The sequence below is a fragment of the Papio anubis genome, chromosome 13 (genome assembly GCF_008728515.1).
Source record: "Papio anubis isolate 15944 chromosome 13, Panubis1.0, whole genome shotgun sequence".
In the NCBI taxonomy this organism is placed as follows: Eukaryota; Metazoa; Chordata; class Mammalia; order Primates; family Cercopithecidae; genus Papio; species Papio anubis.
In genome coordinates, this window is record NC_044988.1 from 85,622,651 (window position 1) to 85,639,562 (window position 16,912).

General features: G+C 42.6%; 1 protein-coding gene across 2 annotated transcripts in view; it reads left to right on the top strand.

Moving 5' to 3' along the window:
* The window catches only part of PAPPA (pappalysin 1), a 247,697-nt gene that overhangs the window by 34,234 nt on the left and 196,551 nt on the right, over positions 1–16,912 (top strand). The gene's annotated exons all lie outside the window — the stretch shown is intronic.

Sequence of the window (16,912 nt, forward strand, 5' to 3'; positions counted from 1 at the left end):
ACATAGAGTGGGTGAGAGTTGCAGAGTCCAATATGGTCGTTCCTAGCAACATGTGCCTACTTAAATTTAAGTCAGTCAAAGCTAAATAAAACTCAAAATCCAATTCCTGAATTGCATTAGCCACATTTCAAGTACTCTAGCCACAGGGGACTAGTGGCTACCATACTGACAAAGCAATATGAAACACTTTAATCATCACAGAAAGTTCTGGTGGACAGGCTCAAAGAGCTGAAGTCACGTGGGGCTAGACAACCTGGTCCCATGGTCTCAGCTGTCTGTGACTTCCTTATTTTGTAACTTCTTAGAAGCTGTTTCTTCATCTATAAAATGGGGAAAATAATGGTACCTGTTTTGTCAAGTTGCTCTGAGGATTGATAGAGAGGAGACATATAAAGTACACTCTCTTGTAGCACATCATTAATTCTCAATAGTATGTTTATCATTACTTGTCTAATGAAAGGTAATGTGCTGTGTTTAGGGAGTGCCCTAGATGATCAAAGAGAAAAAGTTGATTTTCAGCTTGACTATATCAGGGAAGCCTTCTTGAGAGAGGTGACATTTGAGCAAGGTCTTCAAGAATAGCTCTAATTTGAAGAACGTTAGACAAATCTAGAGATCTAATGAACAACAAGATCAAAACAATCGGTATAATAGAACAAATCTAGAGGACTAATGTACAGCATGAGGACTATAGGAAGTAAGGTTGAACTGTATTTGGGATTCATGCTAAATAACCAGATTTTAAGTACTTTTGGTACAAAACCAAAAGAAAATGGGTGACTTAAGATAAGGGGTATGTTAATTTATTTCACTATAGTAAACTGTTTACTATCTCTATGTTTCCCATAACATCATGTCTACCTTAAATATACACAATAAAATTTACCTGAAAAAAGAATAGGTATATTTTTGACATCAGAGATTGGGTGGAGGAAGAAGGGAGGACACTCCAGGCAGAGGGAATTTCTCATCTACTGCTAAAAAAAAGGACAGAAAAGGGGTCCTTTGGTCTAATGCCTCACTTAGCCTCTGCCATTGCTATCAACTATAACCAGTAATCCCAAAGTAGAACCCAAAGGTGAACTCAAGAGTAACCTGTATTAAATGTGGGACCTGGAGGAACTAGATTCAAGCCGGAGAGACCATCAATATCCACTTTCTTGTTTTTCCCAGATTCACACTGAACTTTTCTATTCTGTCCAACACACAGGACCCTGGACTTGCTGATGGCTCGAGCACATTTGCCGACCTCTGCAGGTTTTCTGCTGACTCTTCTCTTTATGTCTCTCTCAAAAGAGCAAGGGCCTCCTGTGCATGAACAAAATACCTATGTGCAAAAGAATGAGGATGCTGGCAGGAGAATGCCCTGCCTGGCAGCAAGTCAGAAAGCACCTCAGCTCAGCTTCCTGGCACCAGGAGGGCCCCTGGACTCTCACCTTGGCTCCAAGACATGAGCAGTCCATGTGAAGAGAAGCCTTGGTGTGTGACCAGTCTCTTCCAGATCACAGTGCATTGTCATCTCTGCTTTAACTTGGGCCTTTCCAGAACTTGGCAGGGGAATCAACACAGAGGTTAACATTCACATTTGACTGATGGGAAATAGAGGAAATTTAGGGAGTGCAGTGACTTAGCTAAGTTCATGGGTCAAGAAAATCATTAGGCTGAATCACAAGTGCAAGTCTGTGATCAGTGTGCTCCACTAAACTAGACTCCCAAGAGATACCTCTGTGCCTGGTCAGAATGGGTGTGGGGTAGAATGGATATAATTGGATGTCATCCATTCATTTGCACATCCATTTATTTGCTCATTCATTCACTCATTCATTCATGCAACAAATGTTTATACAGCACCTGCCAAGTGCCAGGAAGGTGGGTACCCTTAGCCCTGTTTTGCTTTGAAAATTCAAGATTCAGAAAGATGAAGGGACGTACCTAAGCTCACTCTGCTAATAAATGGATAGCTTGGATTCAAACTCAGGACGACTAGGTTCAAACCTCCCATGGAAGAAGGGTATTTTTTAATCTAAGGAACAATAAGAAGCAGAATTAAGAGACAGGTGATAGGGAGAGTGGCACTACTAAAGTTTTGGGGAAAAAAAAAAACTGTGTATCATTGAGACAGGATGAAGAGCAGCTGACCTTTGCAGAGCACCATGCTGGTGTGGAGGGGCCCAGGTTCCAGATACCTCATAATCAGCAGACAACACTGGCAGGTTCCAAAGGCCTCCTCTTTTCTAAGTCACGGGAATGCATGCCCAGAGTGTCTGTGAGAGACCATGTGCCAGCTGTGACCGCTTTGACCAAGGCTTGTTTGTTTGCTGGCTGGGAAAGCTGTGTGCCCTGGGTGAGGCCCACCAGGCCACGTGTCATCTCTTGATGAGGCTGGGGTTTTCTGGGTTCTGGCCGAATCAGCTCTCCTGTGCGCAGACAGAAACCTGTGGAAGGTTGCAGATAAATTTTTGCTTTGTGAATTTAAACAAAAAAGGGAGGGAGCGAGGGAAGGAGGGAGATAGGGAGGGAGAGAGGGTCATGATTACTTGGTCATGACACAAACACCTCAAGCTCTGAAGGCCTATCCTGTGGGAAAGTCACAGAATTATTCTATATGGTTTCTAGGCCCTGGCTGGGACTAGAGTGTTGCAATTACAGGAGGCAGCTTTGAGCTGAGTAATAGATGATATCATCTCCAGTCAAAATAGTTCTTTTGGGGGAGGGCTTTGTGTGTGGGTGAGTGAGCTCCCCTTCATCAGAGGCATGCAAGTCAGTACTGATAGCCATGCATAATGAGGCCATAGCTAGGATTACAGTTCTGGTGGAGAAAGTGGCCTTGTGGTCTTGGGGTTGAGCACCGCACAGTAATATCTTATTCCATATCATATCAGAAAAACAAATATTGACTGTTTCTCTTCTCTTTAACAGGCATTTATTGGACATGTCTATCCCACCAGCCATTCTCCTCTTCACTGGGAGTGTTGCAATGAGTTGGACATGTTTCTCACCATTGAGGGGCTTCCACTTTTGTGGGAAAGTCACATAGAAACATAAGAAACTCTAATTTGTAAATTTAGCGGCACACAGTAGGACAGGAGACCTAAAAAGCAGAGATTTATTTGACTAGGAAAACAAGGCAAATCAGCTGGAGGAGGCATGATTTGAGTAGGCATTTGAGAATAGGCAGCCTGCTGAGAGGTAAAGATGCAGACTGCATCAGTCAGGGTCCTAGCAGGAAACAGATGGCACATTCAAACAGAATAATTAAGGAGAGTTGAAGGAGGGGCTATTTTCAAGGAGAAGCTATTTACAATGTTGTAGGCGGGATTAAGGATAACCAACAAGGCCTCACACTATACTCTAGGGCGGACAACCATGGAGAGCCATTTACCCCCTTGGCCTGTAGGGGCAAGAGGAGAAAGTGGTTATAGGACCCAGAGAGAGGGGCTGTGTGGAGAGGGTTTCCTGGCAGCAGCTGTGACTCTCAGCAAGGGAAGCAACCAGCCTAAAGCCACCTGACCAGAAGGGAACCAGGAGAGTAAATTCCATGTTATCATTCTTTCTGCCTGCCAGTCTCCTGCCAGTGCTTCCCATTTGATGAATCCAACTGAAGTCACAAAACAAAGGAACCTGTTGATGCAAGCCATAGGTAGCCAGCCTCCCAAGGGCACAGAGCAGGGTGGGGAGTTGATCTGCATGAGCAAGCAGAGATGTCCGGAGCATAGAGACAGCCAGCCCATGAAGAGGGTAGGGCATAAGCCAGGCAGTGGAGAGGGTGAGGAGTGGTGTATAGAAGAGAGCATGGAGTTTAAGGGGTTATTATGGCTGAGATCTAGGCCATGAGCAGAGAAAAGTTCAGTTTATCTCATGGAAAACTTTAATGTTAGGCTTAATCCTCTGTTCCTTTCTCCCTACATTCTTCCCACCTTCCCTTCCTTCTGTCCTTTTCTTCTCTCAATAAATATTTGTTGAATGCTATATCTGTGCCAGCCCAATCACTGCCCTCCCAGAGCTTACCACCTAATGGGTAAGACGGAGAAGTAAACACCCCACTGCAATCACTGGTGTGAAGGAAGGGTCTACAGTACCAGCCGGGAGGAGCAGTCTGTGTGAGCAGTAAATGCCTTGCTGTGACACTAGCCAGTTAGAAAAAAGACACTCCAGGTGAACTGTGGCCATTCTCTACAGTGGTAGAGAATAGCCAGGGAGGCAGGACTTCATTTGCAGCCATTAGAGATGTCTACATGCAGGTAGAATGCACTTCACACACCCTTTTATAAATGAAATGGAAAACCTGGATATTAATAAAAAGTTTCAGTGTCAGGAAATCCAGGGGCATTTGACACTGAAGACTGTAGCTACCTCATGAGAGAGGATATTGCAACAAAACAACCAAGTTCCTGTTTGGACCCTTCCAAACCATACGCCCTGGCACCCTCAAGTGAACTCACCTTTGTTCATGAATATCTACTCATACAAAATGGGATGGGTGGAAAAAAAAAGACACTTTCCCTACACACTGTTGTCTCATAAGGAAACATTTCCTTTGTCTTCTCTTTATTATTATTTGGGAATTATTTCCTTTGTCTTCTTCTTCTTATTATTATTATTACTATTATTTAATGTAACAAGGGCAATCTCCTGAGGCCAGGTTTTGTGCTTGTTGCTTTTGGACTCCAGTTAGTGTTGTTGGAAGTCTCACAAAAGAGGCTGCGGTAAGTCTTGAGGTCACCCCTGACCACTCTGCTGGCAGCTATAGCCCCCATCAGCCTCTTCCCCTGCTCTAATCAGGGCCTGCTGACTGATTTGTCCTCTCTGGGTGGGGTTTCCTACTTAATTTCTGATTTGATCTCATGGAGCATAAACTTCCTACTTTCCCCTTCCTTTTCAATCTGAAGGAGGGACTCTCAGAGCTTAATGGAACAGTAGATTGTCCAGATGGGGAGAGTTTCTTGCTGCAGATGGGGAGACTAAGCCCTCAAGGAGGGGCAGACACTGATGCAAACCACCCAGTGAGAGTGGGGCTGAGCTGCAATGGAGACCCAGGATCTCACTTCCTACTCCCATGCTATTTCAACTGCTTCCTATAGACACCTTAGACACTAGCTTAAAACCTGGAAAGGTTATATTTAGTATGTTTATGTTCTTACCCATCATCCATATTCTATAAAGACACCTTAGTATCCAGAGAACTGTGATAAATGCTGTAGGGGTCCAAGATATAATCTCTGTCTTCAAGGTGCTTGTATCCTGTGGTTTAATGACATTTTGTTACAGTCATTCCAGAGGAGGCAAGAGGGCAGATGACTAATTTCCCTGTAAACCGCATAGCCTATAAGGCTCCCATGAGCTCTGAGAAAGGGCAGGATCACTGTGGTTTGGAGAAGTTAGGAAAGGTTTAATGATGGAGAAGGGACGGCAATAGGCTTCTAGCATGAGCAGGCTTTGTAATAATAGAAAAGAGCTGGTGGGCAGGCCAGACATGTAGTGTTAATGGGGTAAAGAAATTGAAGTGGAAAGATGTTGAGAAGATGCAAGAAAGATGGGAGTCTTGTTGGGGCTTCATGCAGGTAGATACCACAGTTTTTTCTTCAGACTGTAGACACTGAAGACTCAGGCTGAGTTAGAATGAAAGAATTCAGGTGAAATAGATTCTAGCCTGGGCTGGGCAGTTTGTTAGCTATGCAATCTTAGGCAAGCCTCTTAATCTCTCTGAGCCTCCAATTCCACATCTATTTAGAGAGAATAATAGTATCTGACTGCCTGGATCACACAGTTGCCATGAGGGTCTCATAAAATAATATCCCAGAAAGAGTTCTGGGAAGAGTTAACCAGCATGCAGATGAAAGGGAGCATTGTTATATTTTCAGTAACTTTGTTCATTCTTTTCCAGTAATCATGTAAAAGAAATTGCTTGGAATTTTATAATCAGAATATCAGGGTTTACTTAACGTGACTAATATTCATTAAAGCAATAACAGGAGTCAGGTCTGGTGTGGTGGAAAAATTATGCGTGCTAGAGACTGACCAGGGTTTGAATCTTGGCTCTGCTCTGCACTAGCTGTCTGACCTTGGCACATTGCTCAATAAGAGTCACTGGTTTCTCATATGTAATAATTGGGTGATAACAGCTATCCTGTGGCATGTCATGACACTCAAATGGAGTCATCTGTGTGAGACACCTGGTATGATACAGTACCTGGCACGTAGTAGGTGCTGGAGAAAAGTCTCCTCCCTTCTTGCGTGCACATGTGGACACCATCTCCTGCCTGTCAGCATTGTTTTACAGAGGCTGTGTTCCTACAGGCTCATAAAAACAGGCCTGGATGAAACTGCCATATACAAATTGAGAGCATTTGCTAAGATTATTTCATTCTTGAAATACTAACTTTTTAAAAAGGACTAGCCACAGAATTGGTATTTTTAAATAAAGACCCTATAACTTCTATCAAACTCATTGAGTTATTGAATTTACACACTGGCTTATTTTTAAAATGACCCAAATGTCTGGCATTGTTAAAGGACATATTTCTGTACAACACCATTCCAGGCAATGTTGGGATGGATCATAACGAGAGATATGCCAGACTGGTGAAGTTACTGTATGTTTCTACCATCTCCAGCCCTTGTGCCTGCTTGAGGGTTGATACACAGACCATACAGATTCAGGCATACTTGCACATATGGTTTGATTTTCTCTGATTCAGTCTGGGTTTTCCTCATGCTTTTCTTTCGAACAAAGTCCACCTTTACTCACAAGTTCCATCTGTGAGCCTTGCACACATATCACTTTGGTCTTAAGAGCAGAATAGAGAGGTGAACTGAATTAAAAGAAGAACTGCTCAAGACCCCTAAAGATGAGGTTAATAAGGAGCTCAAAACAGTGACCTATGAGGAACAGTAGAAGATCAGTACAGTCTAGCAAATAAATAAGAATACAAGTTTTGGAGACAGAGCATACTACAGTCAAGTCATTTAACAGTTCTGTAACCTTGCACAGGTCTCTTCCTTTGTCAAAGACTCAGTTACCTCCTCTGTAAAGTCAGGGATGAAAGTAACAATCTACTGCATTGGGTAGTTTAGAGGATTGGATGAAATAATACACAGTCAACCCTTTAGGACAGCACCTGGCACATAGTGAGGTCTGAAAATAGCAGTTGTTATTGCTGCTGTTGTTTGGGAATTTCCCTCCTCTGATAGATCTTCTGGCTTCTTATTGTACATATCCCGAAATTCTTAGCCCCTTTTCAATCCTGAGCCCCCTCACTACAATCTCAGTGTGGGAGTAAGAGACAGAAGTAACCTAATCAACCACTCTGTACTACCAAAAGCCCTTTTATTTTATCACCCACAGGTTTCATTTTTTTAAATATTTTTTTAATTCCAAAAGTCCTGTATAAACTGAATGCTAATGTATTCATTTTCCCAAGAGATAAGCAGCATGCCACACTAAGTTTAAGCATTTCCAGCAAAAAAGCAAAGGCATGTCTTGGATTCCAAGTTGGGGTTCATTGAATAGTGAGTAGGGAAGGAACTGGAAGCCAGGAAGCCAGGAGGGTACCCATAATATGCTCAGGACTACACCAACCAAGGCTCTCTCTCCTGGCCTGGGACTCTTGCCCCAGCATACTCTGTATTCTCAAAGTTTACAGACAAAAGTTGGAACTCTTTTGTGGGGAGAAGTCAGGAACATGCCAGGATCTGAGGTGCTCCTTCTCTCATCCCCTTCCCAATGTGTTCCCTGTTCCATCCCCAGCTGCCTGAATAGATGGCAGTACTGGTGCCCTTTTAAGGGCCTCAGTAGGAGGCAGTTGGTTTTTTCCCACCCTGGGTTTGGCATGCTCAGCACTCTCAATTTCCTTTCTGCGTCCACTGATGACACTGACCACTCATGACAGCCTCTGCACTTGGTCAGATGCCCTTCCAGGTTAGGAAAAAAAGCCGATGGGCGTGCGAGAGAGGGTTGAACTGACAGACAGCAGTACCTTTTGTTTTCCTAAGTTGGTTACAGCTCAGCTTCTTCCTTCAAACCTACTGCTGGGCAGTTTCCCACCTCCTGAGAGGGAACCTCCACACCTCCACTCTCACTTTCTGAAAACACAAAACTAGTGTGTGAATAGCAGTGCATTTTGTTCACGGGTTTGTTTGCGTAACTAGAATATGCTCGTGTTTCCCCATTTTTCAGAGGAGCATTTTCTGTCTTCCTCCCTTCTCCTTTCTTCTCTTTCTTTTTCTTTTCCATGTTCTAGGTTGTTTTAGTGGCCTGGTGGTGAAGGGTGGAGGAGCACTGTCTCCGCGTCAAGCTTCTGATGTGTTTGATTCCAAACTTGTGTGAGTTGAGACAGCCAACTGCAGCTCTTAGCCTTGAACTTCACTTCTAACTACTGAACTATTTTTATGGCCACAGAGGGCAATGGTGATTATAACTCCACAAAATCATGAAGTAAGAGAGATGTAAAGCTGGTTTCTTTCCCATGAGGATCCATGGTAGAAAAATACAGTTTGCCAGTGGTTTGGCCAAGCATGAGGAAGGAAGTGACTAGATTCTTCCAGGAACTTAGTGACCAGGATGAAGTAAGACACTTTTCTTCTCTTGTTTCAAATTCTCCATCTGTAAAGTGGGAGGATTTGAGGTTTGTTCATGCACAGATATTCTCAAATCAGACATTGGAATCCTGGTTCCAGGATAGTGGAAAATAGAACTAAAGTACAGAGGAAGGGCTTAATGTTTAAAAGGTAGAAATAAAGCCATGCACTGGCACTGGATACACCAAGGGATATAAGAGACAGACTTTGCCTTCAAAGGATTGACCAGCCCCTGTATCTACTTGAGTACAAAGTGTTCAATGTGGTAATGAGGAACAATTATGCTCTGTGGCAAGTTGAAAAAAAAATCCTACTCATATTTCTCAAGTCCCAACAGTGGCCTTGTGATGGTACCCCATAGTGGGGCAGTCTTCATGTCTGCTATTTTATTTTCCCTCAGGCTCCAAATGTGGCATCCTCTTTCCAAAAATCAATTTGAATTTATTTCTACTTTTGACAGCCTGACTTATAATGTCATGCTTTCTAGCATCATTTCTCTATACTTGAACTTCTTGATCATCACATGACTCTCTAAGAGTTGTCTATCTTTAACCCCAAAGGAGACCCAAATTTGTAGAAGTTACTAGACTTATTCAAGGTCATCCAGAGGGACCTACATCTACTGTACGGACTGTATTGTTTTAATTTTAAATAAATTTGTTTTTTGCCTAAGGTTAAGTGATTTGTATGGGGCTATGGTCCAGATTAAAATTTAGACATTGCCATTTTAACACATATTGGTGATTATATAATTCTTGATTTATCCTTTCTAAACTTACTATATTTTAGTTAGCCTTCACATCAGTTATGTGCCTACATGGCCAAAGTCTAGAGCCAAACTATGCAGTCTTCTGAAATAACCTTTGTTCCTAAAACATTGTGACTGCTGCAGCTTATGAAGCAGATGTGATTGTCTTTGCTTAGTTGTTCTTTAAGCATAAGACAAATCACAGGGCTGTCGGTGAGTTGTGCATATTCTGCTCAATGTGGTCAGTTGTGTTATTTATTAATTGGTGTTTTGATGCTCCAAGAAGGAAGTGAAGTAGCGGGAAGAGAGCTGTGGGCCCTTGAACTTTATAGTTCAGTTGTGAAAATGCTCATCTGACATAAGATAATTACATTACTATTGTGTTACTTTTGAACACAGCATCACAATTCAATTGTTGCACCTCCTTACTTAGCAAGAGGTTCCTCATGCCTTAATGGCTGCTCTGAAAATAAATGAACTCTGAGTTTCTGAGGCTGTCAAAACAGAGATTGGAGTACCCCAAGAGAAGATCTTAGGGAAGTGACTGTTCATCCCATAGTTTGCGCATGAGTGTGTGTGACCGCCTTTTATGTGCCAAGCACAGTGCCAGATGCTAGAAGTACAACATTGAACATTGCACAGGACACCTGTAATTCTGCCCTTTTGGAATTTCCTGCAGCAAGATAAATAGCTAGCTGGATAATTGCTGTTATGGAGAAGTCCAAGGTGCTGAGCGAACACAGAGAATGGCTACCTGACTCAGACGTAGGGGGTCAGAGTAGCTTTTAGGCTGTGTCCTAGAGGATGATTCATGTTAACCAAGTGAGTGTAGCTGAGCTTGCCAGGAACCAGGTGTTCTGACACTTTGCTTTCTGTCCTAACAACCTCTAAAATTATTTTCCAAAAGGTAAATGAGAAAAATAGCAGCTGTGTAGTTTCTAGTAAAACACATGCATTGTAAAATAGGGCTCTTTATTCTGAGATTACTTTTTCTTTTGGAGTACTACTCAAGTACCTTTTATTTTATGATATGAGGGACCTCATACATGGTGGAGTGTTTTTTTTCCCCTTTTGAATGCTTTATTTATCCATCAAAATTATACATCACTGCTGACTTCCATCGCAATGTTTATTATTAGGTTGGTGCAGAAGTAATTGTGGTTTTTGCCATTTAAACGTAAGATTGAAAACCACAGTTTACTTGTGCATCAATCTAATAATATCCCAAAAGTCTAAGAACCTCACCACTGGCACACTCTGCCTCTCTGAACCAGCACCTCCTCTCCTCTGAACCAAATTCCCAGGATTCTCCATCCCACCCATTATTTGGTCCCATCGTGATCCAATCCACAAGGAGCTGAAGGTCAGTGATTTTCCTATGGGTTGGCCTTCCAGGAGACTCAGCAAAGGACATGCCGCTGGCAGATAAATCTCTTACTGGGTCTAGCATTTAGAACAGCAATAAAGGGGGCTTTGATGTGCAGTGTCTGTGACTGATAAAATAAAAATACTACAGGAGACAAAATCAGAAACCAGACCAACATTTCAGCTTCCCTCACTCCCACCCTAACTCAGTATCAAATTTTTCCCCATGTATGAATACCACTACTTCTTATATACATTCCTGTTGCTGTGAGACACTGCCAATGCCTCCTTCTCCACTTTCATCACCTCTACTCCATCTCTCAAATTCCTTCAGAAATCTCCCTGGAAAATGTAAACCAGATAATTTTATCCTCTTACATATAATCTGCCGTCGTCTGCTTGGGACTCCCAGGACACTTTCAATTCTCCATTGCCTGGTATACAAGACCCTTCCTCATTGTCTTAGTTTGTTGTGTATTGCTTCAAAGGAATACCTGAGACTGAATAATTTACAAAGGAAAGAGATTTACCTAGCTCATGGTTCTACAGGCAGTACAAGAAGCCTGGCACCAGTGTCTGCTTCTGGTGAGGGACTCGAACTGCTTCCCTTCATGCTTGGAAGGTGAAGAGGAGCCAGGATATGCGAGATCACATGGCAAGAGAATAAGCAAGAGAGAGAGTGGGGAGATGCTAGAGTCTTTTTAACCACCAACTCTCACCAGAATTAATAGAGTAAGAACTCACTACCATGAGAATGACACCAAGCCATTCTTAAGGGATCCGCCCCCATGACCCAAACACCTCCCACTAGGCCCCACCCCCAACACTGGGGTGATTCAATGTGATATTTGGAGGGGACAATATCCAAACTATAGCACAGATGTAACCATTGCTGTCCCCTCCAGCTTTATCTTCTGAGGTTCCTCAAACTTGCAAGTGAGGGCTTGTAGTGTCTCTTCTCATGCTTTTACGCTGCTGGGCTTTCTGGAGCTTCTGCCATTTTCTCTATTTCCCACACTTGGTTCAGTATCAAACCAAGGTTTATTCTTTATGTGAAAACCTCAGTGGCTTCTGACCCTCCTTCAGCTGGGTGTCATTGCTGTATGCTCTCATTATATTTAACACCCACCCGCTCTATCGTAACACGTATGATAAGAGGAAGTAAGAGACTAATGGCTAAGGATCTGGTCGGTAGCATCAAACAGACTAGGGGTTGTGTCCCACCTCTGAACCCCTTCCAAGTGGAGGGACCTTGGAAAAGTGGTGTCAGCCCTCTTATCCTTGGTTCCATCACTTATAAGTTGGGGATACTCTAGGGCTTTTGAAAAGCTTCAAAAAATATACAAAAATACTTCAACAGTTCCAGTGTGTAGTAAACTTTCCCAAATGTGGTAGTGTTATTAATATTATCATGTTATGTTGTGATCATTCATTTGTTCGTCTCACTTTCTTCATGAAACTTCTAATACATTGATAATGAAAATTGTGCTTTTTTTTCATTATCTATAGGCAAAGTTTTTAGCTTAAAGCATGGTATTTGATAGAATCTCGATAAGTGTTGATGAATGAAAGCAGAAAAGAATGAATGAATGATATGTGGAAAGGAAGGAAATTAGGAAGGAAGATAGGAAAGAAAGAATGAAAGCAGGGAAAAAGGGAGGAAAAAATGGAGGAAAGGAAAGAATGACTCATTCAATAAATAAAGGAATGATCAATTTTAAATTAGTCTTTGATTGATGCTATTACATTTTTCTTTTCTGTGTGTCAAGCTTCCATACAAAATCTGTTATTTTGGAAACTAATCATTCAAGATTCCAAGAATTTAATAAACTCTCCCAGCATTTTCTTTCTGTGTCTCTTTTTATAGACTGGAGAGGCAGATTTAGGCATTTTTGACAATGCAACTAAGCAGGAGGATCAAGTCCAGATTGTTAGGGCCCTTGGGATAAAGAACAAAATTCAGGTTTTTGTACTGGTCACAGCTTGGAGAAAGCTTGTTATTTGGAACAAGGATATGGATGCAATAAACATTGTGAGGTTTATCTTGCTTTAATGACTTGCCTTGAGTGGCTTTGATCTTTATATTTGATAATCATTTTCAAATGGTCTGGTGTGTTCTGAGAATTAAGTAGTGGTTCATGGACTTGAGAACCTCCTTGGAAATGACAAGCTACAATCAGAATTTGGAAATGGGCAATGTTACAGAATTTGCTCTGTGAGATGGAGAAACAGGACAACCTCCTGTGAAGAAGGTAAACACATTGATCCAGTGTTGGGAACCAGGGTTGGCTGGTGGAGCAGGAACCCAACAGGCATTCGGAGCTAAGGCCAGTTTTCTCTTGATCCATGAACTAGCTTAAAAGAGAATTTTGCATCTTGAGGGTTTTTCGTGAGTTGAGTACTCTTCTAGGCATTTCCTTGTGCATTACCTCCTTGAATTTTTATATCCCCCTTTATGGGTTGAATTTTCTAATTCCCATTTCACAGGTGAGGAAATTGAGATACAAAGTGACAGGGTCAGTTGTCCAAGACCACAGAGCCACTTTGTGGAAGAAGGAGGATTTGAATGCCAGTCTGTCTCTCTCTTAAAATCACCCTCTGCTGCCTTTTATTCTAACCTGAAAGAACTGTTCCCAGTCTCTAGCTAGCTTAAAAGTGGTCCACTCTTGGCCGATGTATAGCTCACACAAACCCTCCTCCAGTTGAGGGCATCTACACATGGCCAGCACCATCTCTGTGACCAGCCACACCCATCAAGAGCCCAGGAAGCATGACTCTGGCATGACGTTGCTTAAAGATCTCTTCAGCTATCACTTCTGCATAGGGGAAGTCCACTGAAGAGTGACCTGCTTTGAATGGGAATAGAAATTGAGAGTCCTCAGTCTTGACCTGGGCTCACTATAAGCTGTACCATTGAAACGGGAAGGCCAGTGTATTATGCTTCTAGAGGTGAAAAAACTCAGGCCTTCTCACACTTTTTTCCCATGATTTTATTTAAAGGATTTGTTGTTGTTGCTGTTGTTGTTTTGCATTTTGAATGTGGTTCCCTTTTGCTTCTCTCTCAATAAAACAGGCCCTGACAGCCCTCTCATTCAGATTATTACAGAGTTGTGCCATCTCAGGCCAGTGCATTTAGGAAATATGTTGTTGGCACTCACCAACGAGTGAGATGCATAAAGAAAATATTCTAATGACAGTTGAGTTGAGAGAGCTTTGATCTCCCTCCAGAACTGCACTCATGGCTTTGAAATGCAGTTCTGGCAAAGGGGTAAAGTCTGGGCGCCTTGGCAATCAGGGCTGGGCCCCCTGAAACAGACATTCCAGGGGACCCGCAATCTCCACAGTGGGATCCAGGTGCATGGGTTGTGTAGGAAGAAAAGCGACACTGAGACACCACTCTTGAGAGGCTCAGGGGAAAGTATCTAAATCAGGAGGGACATTTCGATCTAGCCAACATTTTCCAAACTTTTTTGTTTGTACTGTTGTTTGGTTTTTGGCAAAGGTGGAAGTGTGTAAGGGGGAGGGGTGTGGAGGAGGAATTATGGTCACATATTTTTGGGTACACTTCCTGCACTATCTATCTTACTCTTATTTTGTATATTCGAGGCTCCGAAAATTCTTGCAATTAAAAAAATATATGTATTTAACCTTGTTTAACAGACCAGGTCCCAAACCCATTTGATTCAGCAACATTTTTATTTAAATATTCATCTCTTTCTTATAAATTTAGCCTTCTGTAGACCATGATCTGGAAGACACTGATCTATTTCACAACCTCACTGAACAGGTAGGGACCCCAAGCTACAGAACAACCAGCAGAGTATAGTGAGGAGTGGTCAGATATTCAGACAATGCAGGTTCCCACACCCAGGTGTCCAGCAGAGGGAGAGAATGGAGGCTGCCATCCTTCCCATGATTTGTTCTCTAAACTATGCAGGGAACTGTGTCCACCTGAAGGAAAAGGTGACTTTACTTATGATACAAAATTGCTGCTATACACGAGTAACATGTACATAGGTTAGAGCAGAGCGGTTTGTTGGCAGGCTTTTCTATTCCCTGTATTACATATATGACCTTGGGCAAGTCATTTCCCTTCCTTGAGCTCTGGGCTTGCTCATCCTGTTTTGAAACTATGCAATTTGAGAGAGAGGCACTCAGTAGCTGCCCATCGGTGGTGGTTCTCTCTTGAAGGATACTTTTAAATGATACGGAGATAATAAAGATTTGGTTCCAACTGCCAGAAGCTCATTACCTGATAGAAAAGATAGATGCTCACACAGTGAATATAACCCAAAGCAGAGTGATAAGTACTGGAATTAAAAGTAGGGGGCACAGAGGAAGGAGGACTCATTTTCAGATAGAGGTGATGATGATGATTTGAGTGTTGCTAATAATTTTCATTTTGCTAACAATAATGCAATAAAAAGAGCCTATTCTGATCAGTGATGCCTTCTCTGTGCCAATCACCATGCTAGGCACTTAACCTGTGTTGCCTCTAATCCTCATGACATCCCTGACAGGTGGTAATCATCATCCCTACTTTACAGACGAGGGTGGTCATAAGAGGATACATAGAGTGCATCACATGTAAGCTGGACTTTGCAGGGTTCATAAGATTTAAAAGGGCCAAGAATCAGGAATAAAGATTGCAAGGCAGAGAAGGGAAACTAATGGACATGCTTAGGGGTTGGGCATAATTGGGAAAAACTAGAGGTTCTCAGAATAAGATAACCAAGAGAACTTCAGTGATTGAGGTTGTAGGAGGAAGAAGGTTGGGTAATGAGGAAGAGACACTGAAAGCTGAGACTGGGAGAGCCACCCAGAGGCAGATTGTCAGTTTAGGTTCTTTCCCAGCAGGAGAAAATAGGAGACCAGGATATGGAGGGCTCACATTTTCTAGTTATGTGCTGGGACTGTGCTGAGCTATCTTATTTGATCCTGTTGGGATCTGCACTAGCTAATTGATACTCAGAGACTTAAACCTCCTTGTCCACAGATATAGGTCTGTCTGTCCAATTCTGAGTAGCAAAGCTTCTATGCAGATTAAGCCACACAGATTAAGCTACAGATAAATACACACAGATTAATCTACAGACTAATACACACACAGAGTTGGACAGACAACTTGCCGATAGATATAGGTCTGTCTTTCCAACTCTGTGTGAGTTGGGGATTTTGATTGATTTTTCTGGGATGTGAGTAATGTCTGTTTGTTTGGGTTTTGTTTTAAGAGATGGCCTATTGCTCTATTGCCCAAGTGGGAGTACAGTGGTACAATCATAGCTTACTGCAGCCTTGAACTCCTGGGCCCAAGCAATCCTCCTGTCTCGGCCTCCAAAGTAGCTGGGACTACAGGCACGTGCCACCATTCCCAGCTTAACTTTTTAAATTTTTTGTAGAGATGGGATCTCCCTGTGTTGCCCAAGCTGGTCTCAAACTCCTGGCCTCAAGCATTCCCACCGCCTTGGCTGCCCAAAGTGCTGGGATTACAAGCATGAGCCCTGACATTTTAAAGTACATTTGACCAATTTACAATGTATACACAGCCTTCCCAACAATTGCAAAATGGAAGTCATGTGGCCATTTTCCTTCTCTCACCTTCACTATCCCTAGACACTCATGGTCCTTCTGAAGTTGACCTCCTGTGCTTTCTCTTCTATCTTGTTGACCAAAAAAAAAAAAAAAATCCTTTCAAGGCATAGGGGTAGAAAGGTAAATACCCACATGGACTCCTGTCCTGAAGATTTTCCCCCTGATATATTTGAGAGACACTCAGCCTGGCTCTGTATTAGTGGGAAGACCTCAGGCAGCAAAAGGAAAACTTTCATCCACAGAGCTGTGTTGTTGCTTTTTTTTTTTTTCCTTTGGGTGGGTTCCCCTTGGAGAGGTGGGGAAGAGAGAGGCCAGTGGGGCCTGGATTGCTGCTATGGATTCTTCCGCCTTAGGGAAATGGAGGCTTCCCAAAGTATGAAAAAAAAAAAAAAAAAATCACGTACAAGCCAGGGAGAGGCTCCCACATCCCACTTCTCTGCTTTGGGCTAGGATGAATACCACTTCTTGAAAAGATTGGCTTCTGCAATTACCACTGAATAAACAACCAATTAAAATGTCTCCCCTGCCCCTACCCCACCCTTTTTCTCTTGAAGCTTTCTCATCTCAGAACTATGGGGCAGAGGTGGCTTTCTCTAATAACATTTGTGTTCTCTGCCTGAGAGAACATTT